Here is a 7,387-nt window from a genome sequence, read left to right as displayed (position 1 = left end):
AAAAACTAGAGATGCATGTTAATAAGCAGTGAAAAGAAGGAAAGAAAATGATACAATAGGGCTCTAAGGTTCCTGGGATGGCCAAGCCCAAGGAAACTCAGAGACCTATGGAGGAGAACAAGATTTAGAAGCTAAACATGACACCAATCTTCATTATTCCATCAATACAATTACATCCCTGCAAGAAAATACAATGGAGCTGCAGAAATACAAGCTCTCTCCACAATAACACTAACGAAAATCTCTCCCTAGAGGAAAATTCGACTTGGTACTTATAAAAAATGATTAGGAATCATTCCCCATGAATGGAGGAAGCTTTCCCCACCAAAATCCCTTCATTAGTGGATCTAGTCCCTTGATTAGTGGAACACATTCCTAGATTTTCTCAATCATTGGAATTCCACAATCTGTGCCATAATTCCATAATATCTTGTTGATTTATTATTTATTATTGATCCTCCTATAGTAGGGAACAAGTCCCTAAATTATCTCCTCCTCCAAATCTTCATAATCTACCCAATATTCTCATAATATTCCACAAAAATAAATAATATTAGGCACAAATATCCAATTATTCATAAACCTTCCTAATGAATATATTAAAGTTAAAAATAAATTATCTAATGCAATAAGAGAGGTTTAATATGCTGAAGGATGGTTATATGGACCTTAATTTATGTTTAATTTATAGGCATGGGCCTTAATTTATGTATAATTTAGAGGCCCATCATACCCCCTATTGAAAGTGTTGCTCATCCTCTGAGCAACTTAGTGACCTCATTGTGCCTCATCCATGGCCCTAGTGGATTCACTCTTATGCATTAAGAATATTGGTTGTATGTTCTGCAAGGACAAGCCCAAAAAATATTTGTGCAAAGAAAAATCATTGTTTCTTGAGAGACCATTAACTTGCTTCCTCCCCTTTATTCAAGATGGGTTTTTGAATATTTTTCAGTTTGGCAAGGTCTTCCACATTCTTATCAACCTTCTGCTACCTTGTTCCACCATTTGGTCACCTCTAAAATCTTCAAACTACCTTTAGATGAGAACTAGGACATCCTGTAGTAATTCTTGTCAAAACTACAGGAAACCCTGTTAAAACTTCATGAAACTAGTTTTGAGCATAAATGACAGTCTGAGGTTAGGGCAGGCCCTTAACTTGACTCCCATGCATTTCTCCCATTTTTAGGCCCTGGACAAAAGCTAGAAAGAGATTGGAGACCTCTTGGAACACCTCTTTTCATAATTTCAATTTGAGTTCTATTTTGATGGTGGATGCCTTATTTATTTTTGTTGCCTTCTTCTTCTCTTTTGTGTCCTAGGTGAGTTCTTAATCGCCTTGGAGTTCTCTGAAAAAGTTTTTCCATCTTGGGGTTTATCATAATTTGTTCATTTCTTCCTTCTTGTAGCAACATTTTGCCTTCTTATACTAGTCATTCCTCCTCTTTCAGGGTCTTCTAACTGTATGAGAGTGATGAGAAATGATGAAGAGGGATTGTATGATGATGCTAGGGCTCAAAGGGAGTAGTGTAGGTTTGTGAAAATGGAGAGGATACTCTATTTGTTTTTTTTTTAAAGAATGAAATGGGATGGATGAATGATGAATAGATAGTGAATATGAAGTGGATGGAGGGCTTGGAGTGTTGTGGTGACTTGGCCTTTGCAAAAATTTCTTCTTTTAACTATTGTCCTCATTCCTTGAAATCATCACCCTTCATAATTTGACTTTTCAACATTGCATGAGTGAAGGAGTGAGCTGCAATCAACTAGTTGAAGGCGGCTGAGACTGCTGACCCATCCTTAGCTTATAAAACCTCATCTCTCATGCATTGACAACAAATTTATAACTATAATATGCTCAAGAGAAGAAGTCAAGAATATTTCATACCTGTACCTACTTGATGGCCTTCCTGTAGATGTTGTTTGTTGGAGAGTGAAATCCTTGCTTGTATTTGCTGCATGTGTTTTCCTCTTTCTTCTCTGATGTTGTTCCTTGATGTGCAGGTACTAGATGGTGATGCTGATGAATCCTCACCGTGCTAATGGGTTCCATTTTATCAAATCCCCTTGTCATTTTCTCTGATGGATGGAGGGTCATATAGGTCTTCTTACCAAATTTAATGAATGAGGAATTTTAAATGAAAATTATGTGTATACAATTTCTTTATGCTGCAATTTTTTTCAACAAGCTAGAAGGTTTTTTTCTATCCTTTTCACTTGGAAAAATGAGGGAAAGTTCAGCTCCTACCTCCTTATCACACTCTGATGAAGCCAACCTCTGTTTTTTTTCCCTTTAAAACTGCTCACTGCGAACCTTGTAGGTGATGTTCTGTATCATGTAGGATTTCAGGGAATCTTGTAGGTTTACAGGACAACGACTTGTTTTGTCCATATCTCCCAAACAGTAGACTGGATTGACCTTAAACTTTTTGAGCATGTTGCCATCATCATTATGCACCTCCCCATAGAAACATTTTGGTCAATGGATGCACAGATCTCGAGAAAAAAATGGTTGAAGGTGATGGAGGTCGATTCCTTGGAAACCGGGCACTAGAATTTACTGAAATTGCTTGGGCATGTTACCATCATCCATATGCATCTCCCCATGAAACAATGTTTTAAATGGATGCACGGATATTGAGAAAATGCAAAAATGGCTGAAGGTGATGGAAGCCAATTTATTGGAAACCGTGCACCGGAATTTGTTGAAATTGCTTGAGCATGTTACCATCATCCATATGCATCTCCCCCTGAAGCAGCTTGGCAAATGGATGCATGGTTTTCAAGTTATGGCAAAAAAAAATTTCTGCTCTATGTATTTTTGTATCCTGTAGTAAAATAGAGCATCTTGTAGTTTTTTAGGACAATAAGGAAAATAATTGGTAGAAGCTTGAGAATGATGGGTGGATGGTGAAAATATATGAGGGTGATGGATTGGCATGGCTTTGGCCTTGTTGGAGCATTTGAGCGAAGTAGGAGAAAGTCAAAATTGTTTTCTTTTGACTAGGATTGACCAATTTTCCTTTTGGTACCAACTTGTTCTTGTTTCTTGCAGATGTTGGAGAGTACATGCATGCATGGAGCAAGGATTCTTTTATTTTTTCTCTTTTTTTTTCTTCTAGCCCTACTAGCCACCTCAATGAGGTTTTCAACTAGTAGGTATACCTAGGTGCCTCAAAGGAGGTTTTCACCTAGGATCTTTTTTTTTTTTCTCTCTCTTTTTTAACCCATTGACCGCCTCATGGAGGTTTTCAATCAATCAGCCAATCTGAGGCGCCTCCAAGGAGTTTTTCACCTTAGATTTTTATTTTCTTTCTCTTATTTTTCATTTATTTATCTTTTTCTATCCTACCCTACTTGAAAAACAAAATCACTTTCAAGTATAAGAATACTTCCAATGGTGCCATGTGCACATCAAGATGACAAACACAATGATGTGGAGGCTTGAAATGTATGCTTTGACATGTACCTGGATTTCAGAGACCAAATGATTTGACTTTGAAAGGATCAAGCATAGTTGAGGAAGAGAGTGATGCTACAACTTAGTGATTATCTGGAACCATATTTTAATATAGTGGTAATGTCCTTGGTCCTTTTGCTAATCTGGATCATTCTTCATGTCTTCTTCTACCATGACCTTCAAATATTCCTCTTTTTGTTGATTGTTCTCTTGAATACATGGAGTATTTGATGGTAACCATGAGGGAATTCTCTCGATCTCTGATTTTGATGCCTGCTCTTCATCAATCGTAGCCCATGGTTCTGTGGTCTTATTATTTGAATCTTCTTCTTTTGCATGTGGTCCTTAAATGATATCAAGATAATCTCTTTTTTGCAATACTCTTCCTGATTTATGGTGAATACCATTGAGCTCAAGAGGAGATGTTTGTAAGTTTTGTACTTCAGCATTGTAAGTGGGTTGAGCTACTTCAATGTGTGGGTTTGGAAATGGTGGTACAGGTAGTTGAGTGGGAGTGTATATTTGATATGGATGTGATGGGGTTGTGGTTGTGGTGGAGGTGAATGGCAGGGATAGCATAGAGTTGGGTATGGAGGATATTGAGGAAAATATTGTGGACGGCTCCCATAAGTTCCTCATCAACCTTGTTGCCAAGATTGGTTTTGGGGTTGAGATGGCCAATGTTGCCAAGGAAAGAGTGTGTTCCAATTTTTTTGAGGTGGATGTGCATAAGCTTGAAATTGTGAATTAGGATCTTGCATCATATATGGCTGAATAGGCTACCATGATCCTCTTGGAGCTACATAACATAGCTACATTGGCAATTGACTTGCTCCATTTTCCTCTTGGTAAACTTCCTTCAACCTTGGTAATGATGGACAATGTTTAACATCATGTGATTCTGCAACACAAATATCAGCGTTTTCTTTTCCTTCATCTTTCATTCTTAAAATTTCTACTCATTTTGTTAGATTTCTAAGAATTTCTGTTTTAAAATCATCAAACAACTTTCTAAGTTTGGCTTGACTTACCAATCTTGATGCTGATTTACCTACTCTTTTTTTCCCTCTTGATATGTGTTTGCATGTTTCACAAATTTCCTCAAATGATAATTGATATACATCACCTCTACTCATGAGATTAAGGAGATCAATCCACTCATCCCTAATTGTTCTAAGTAAGAAGGTTTTAGTGTGTTAGATCCTAAATGATGTAGTTTTCCCCTCTTAACATTGTACATGAACCTCTCTATTAGAACCTCAAGGCTCTCATCTTCTCTTTGATTCATTCTAAGGATTTCTTCTTTAAGATCATGATCTTTATATTTTTCTATAAATATCTTTTGCATATCATTCCATGATCTTATTGAATTAGTCCCTAAACTCATGAACCATTTAAGAGCTCTATCCTTCAAAGTAGTTAGAAGAAATCTCATTTTTTGAGTTTTTAATAAGTGACCATAAGATCTACAAACAATCTCAAATTCAAAGAGAAAGGTTTTCAGATCCTTTGACCTTAGACCATGAAATTTTGGAAGAAAGGAGGGAGGGATGTTCTTCATGTGCACACTACCATCAGTATCTTGAATGGGAAATCCAAGAGGATCTTCCTCATTTTCATCATCACCATCCATTTCTTCTACATTCTTTGTCATCTTCTTCTTCTACCTGCAAAAGTGAATGGTGATGTGGCTCTTACTGCACCATGTGATCAACTGGGGGGGTGGGTTGGTGTTGGAGATTTTTGTTGTTGTTGTTGTTGTTGTTATGATTGAATGAAAACACTAATGTAATGCACTTTTCTATTTTTGAAATGAAATATGCCTAAAGCAATTATTTTTTTGTTTTTGCAAAAATTAAAAAGAAATGAATCAACTAGGGAAGAAAACAATGCATACTTTGAGACCTCCCTAGAAACGGCACCAAAAGTTGGTGGGCCTCAGTATTGCAATAACAATGCTGCAACTCCCAAGGCTACCGAATTTACTTATCAACCCGGGGTTTGTACAAACTTAAGAGGTATCGACACTATATGTGTGACATACAATGTGTCATTCCTTTGTTGTCATGATGTAATGGAGTGCATGTATTGAAGTCAAATCCTAAACTAATTGCAAAGAATGAAATGTTCGAAATGGAACCTTAACCTATTTCAAGAAAGAAAGTACAAGGAAAGAGACTAAAATCAAATGCTAAAACACACCATTTTCTAACTAACTGCTAAGAGGATTTACTTCAAAAGAATTCTAAGTTAACATGTATGCAATCCTATTGTCCTAAGAATGCAGATTCAAACCATCAAACCATCTACTGCTATGCATGTAAATGAATAAAATAAATTTGTTTTTCTTTTTGTCTCTTTTCAAGTGAGAGTGTGAAAGCTAATCTCTTTTTGGTGATGTGGCACGTGGCTTGGAGATGATGGTGGATGATTGGAAGGCTTGGGAGACAAGTAGGGACCCTTTGTTAGCTTCCTAGAGGATTTTTCCTCAATTTGTCCTCAAAACAGGCTTTCCTATAGGATGCTACAGTGATTTCCTACAGATGTACTAAAAACCTACAGGATTCCCCGAAAACCTACAGGATACAGCCGAGAGAAAAATGATGGATGTTGAAGGTGATGGAAAGCTTAGGGAAGGTGGTTGGTAGATGGAATGGAGTGAGAAAATGCCTAGGATCACTCAGAACTCAAAACCAAAGTTGGGAGATGGATGGATTTGCTCAAAAAGTTTGGAGAATTTTCCTTGTGAAATGATGAAATTGGTGAGGGTTTAATGACCAAGAAAATCAAATCCAAATTGGATGGGACAAATTTTGCTATTAACTAGGATGTCTTAGGTCCCTATTCCAAGTGGAATCACTAAAAAAGGCCTCCGTTAACCCATGTAAAAATAAATAAAAAACATTACTAGTCGAAAATCTAGAAATTTGAGAACTAGTGAGTTAGTAAATCTAAAAAATGCCTAACCAAATCAAGTGAAAATGCAATGGGAATTTTTTTTTTATGAAATAGAATGTTTTTGTGATCTAATGAAAGTGGAACCAACTCCATTGAAGCTTGTCAGCATGCTTTAAAAATAGCATAAATTTACTGTTCTTTGCTAAAAAGGAGGTCCAACAATCTAGATTTGGGAATAAGAAGACTAATCCAAGCAACTCATTGATTATTATGAACTTCCAAAGCTTTTAAAAGGATGAAATAATTCTTGTGATCCTGTAAAAGTACTTACATCAACCATTTAACTCAATCCTACAACAATAAATCATTAATACTAAATGCAGAAATAGAAAGAAATAAAAACTAAAGATGCATGTGAATAAGCAGTGAAAAGAAGGAAAGAAAATGATACAACAGGGCTTTGAGGTTCCTAGGATGGCCAAGCCCAAGGAAAATCAAAGACCTATGGAGGAGAACAATATTTAGAAGCTGAACATGACACAAATCTTCATTATTCCATCAATACAATTACATCCCTGCAAGAAAATACAATGGAGATGCAAAAATACAAGCTCTCTCCACAATAACACTACTGAAAATCTCTCCGTAGAGACAAATTCGACTTGGTACTTATAAAAAATGATTAGTAATCATTCCCCATGAATGGAGGAATCTTTCCCCACCAAAATCCCTTCATTAGTGGATCTAGTCCCTTGATTAGTGGAACACTTTCCTAGATTTTCTCAATCATTGGAGTTCCACAATCTGTGCCATAATTCCATAATATCTTGTTGATTTATTATTTATTATTGATCCTCCTATAGTAGAGAACAAGTCCCTAAATTATCTCCTCCAAATCTTCATAATCTGCCCAATATTCTCATAATATTCCATAAAAATAAATAATATTAGGCACAAATATCCAATTATTCATAAACCTTCCTAATGAATATATTAAATTTAAAAATAAATTATCTAATGCAAGAAGAG

This window comes from Pinus tabuliformis, chromosome 2_1 (genome assembly GCF_031772625.1).
Source record: "Pinus tabuliformis cultivar Carrire ecotype Pingquan chromosome 2_1, CPIR1, whole genome shotgun sequence".
Taxonomy (NCBI): domain Eukaryota; kingdom Viridiplantae; phylum Streptophyta; class Pinopsida; order Pinales; family Pinaceae; genus Pinus; species Pinus tabuliformis.
This window is presented reverse-complemented; position numbering follows the sequence as displayed.